Source organism: Tupaia chinensis, unplaced genomic scaffold (assembly GCF_000334495.1).
Source record: "Tupaia chinensis unplaced genomic scaffold, TupChi_1.0 Scaffold143625_1, whole genome shotgun sequence".
NCBI classification, from domain to species: Eukaryota; Metazoa; Chordata; class Mammalia; order Scandentia; family Tupaiidae; genus Tupaia; species Tupaia belangeri.
This window is the reverse complement of record NW_006203473.1, coordinates 41,773-44,534: the sequence shown is the minus strand read 5'-3', so window position 1 is coordinate 44,534 and position 2,762 is coordinate 41,773.

Genomic DNA, 2,762 nt, shown 5'->3' with positions numbered 1-2,762 from the left:
TGAACATAGGAAAATAAGGTTTCCAATGGACTGACAATTGTTTGCAGTAATTGGTCTCACTTTGTCTTTCATGTAATCTCATACCACCATCATGTTAGTCCAAAGACATTATCATACACATTTTTTTCAACCTACTCACATTCTTAAACCTGAAGATGCTGTTATTTCTCTAATTTGAACTCCTTTCTAGGTCAAAATAAATCAGCACCAACTATTTGTATACTGATTTTTTTTGTTGTTGTTACTGAATACTTTAAAAAGGCACATCAAAATCTCTTCCATTTTTTCCCACACAAAACATCTAAATTATCAATCTATCTACCTACCTATCATCTATCCATCTATCTATCTATATCTACATTTTAATTACTTTGCATCATTATAACATTATAGCATAACAAGTGAATTTGCCCATCAATACACTGCATATTCGTGTGAAAAAATGGTGAACACTCTTATTGTAAAGGAGATGCAAATCAAAACCAGAATGAGATACCACTTAACATAAGTCAGAATGACTAAGATTAAAACAATAAAAATGATAAGTCTTGGTGAGACTTTGGTGAAAAGGGAGCTCTCCTACCCTATTGGTTGGTGGGAATGAAAATTAGTCCAGGCACTATGGAGAACAATATTGAGGTTCCTCAAAGACCTTCAAGTAGAATTACCATATGATCTAGCAATTCCACTCCTGGATATCTACCCAAAGTACAGAAAAGTTCTCAGTCAGAAAAACACATGCACATCCATGCTTGTGGCATAATTCACAATTGCTAAGACATGGAACTAACCCAGATGTTTGAACAGATGAATGGATTTTTAAAAATGTGGAACACATACACTACAGAATACTACTCAGCCATAAAAATAATAAGACCCTGGCATTTGATAGAAAATAAAAAAAAAAAATATGGGAGATTTACTGCAAAGTGAAGCAAGCCAGATGATTAAAGAGAGGCATTGTATGGCCCCACTCAAGGTATACCAAATATCTGTAATCTATGGCATAAACTGAGTGATGGGAAGACATAAAAGCATAGAGAACAATAATGAAGACAGTAGGGGAAGAGGATGAGAAATGTGGGAGAAAGATGGGAAATATGAGAGGGTGAGAAGGAGGGAATCAAGGGGGAAAATAACCTAAAAAATCTTTTTAATGTGTCACTCAATATGATTTGCTTGTATCTTGTTGAGAAGTTTTGCATCTATATTTATCAGAGATACTGGTTTGTAGTTTCCTTTTTTTCTTATGTCCTTGTCTGTTTTGAGGATAATAGTGATGGAGGCTTCATAAAATGGATTTAGGACGGTTCCTTCCTTTTACATTTTAAAAAATACTTTTAGTACAATAGGATTAACTATTCTTAAAAAGTTTTGTAGGATTCAGAAGGGAATTCTGGGCTTTTCTTTGTTGGGAGATTAAATATCACTTATTCAATTTCACTGCATGTTATATCTTCCTGATCCAGTCTCAGTAGCTTATATATGTCCAAGAATTTGTCCATCTCATCCAGGTTTTCAGACAGTTGCTCAAAGATTGTCTAATTATCTTTTACATTTCTGTTATGTCTGTTCCATTGCTGATTTGATTTATCTGTATTTTTTCCTCTCTTCTTAGTTAGCCAAAAGTATATTAATTTTGTTTATCTTCTCAAAGAACCAGCTTTTGGTTTTATTTATTTTCTGCATAGTTTGTTTATTCTTTTTGTTTCTTTCTGCTTGAAACTTTATTACTTTTTTCTCTCTGCATTTTTGCTGTTGCTGTTGTTTTTTAATTCCCTGAGGTGTATTGATAGATTTTCTATTTGCCACTCTTTCTTTTTTATCCATTTTTTTTCTTTAAAAATGTATATATAGGCAAGTTATAATATGTATATGTATAAAATACAAAGTAGCTTTAGGATTTTAAAATGGAACAGTTGGACAGATGTAGTTATATGTATATCACCTGAAATATTTCATATTTTCTGTTAGGAGATCATTAGTATTATACTCCCTTGGCATTAATGGAATGAATAGTACTTAATTATGCATTACGTTCCCCATGCTTATACTCATTCCATTTTTTCTTATGTGTGCTAATTTCTTTAAAAATCCCTCTTATGACTGCTTTGGCTGTGTCCAATAGATATGAATATTTGTGCACTCACTGTCATTGGTTTCAATAAATAGTTTAATTTCAGTCTTAACTTATTCAGTGCTTGTGAAGCCATTCAGGAGTAGGTTGTTTAGTTTCCATATGTTTGTGTATTTGTGAGGAAATTTTCTAAAATTAATTTCTAGTTTAATTCTGTCATGGTTGGAGAAGATGCTTGATAACAGTTTCAGTGCCTTTGCCTTTGAAAAAGCCTATTTTGTGCTTGTAAGTCAATGGTGTCATTTAGATCCTTATCTTTTTACTTATTTCTAGGTAATCTGTCCAAAAGAGATGGTGTGGTGTTTAGATACCTAATGCTTAGTGCTATACACCATGACCAAGTAAGGCTTTATTCCAGGGATGCACAGATGGTTCAACATATGAAAACCATATATTCAATAATACTCCATGTTAACAGAAAGAAAGAAAATCATATGATCATATCAATCAATTGAGAAAAAGTGTTTGAAAAATATAAAACATCCCTTCAAGATTAAGGCTCTCAGCAAAATCAGCATAGAAGGGATATTTCTCAACCCAAAAAAGCCATCTGTGAAAATGGTTACATCATACCAAATGAAGGAAAAGGGAAAGCTTTTCCACTGAAAACTGGAACAAGACAAGG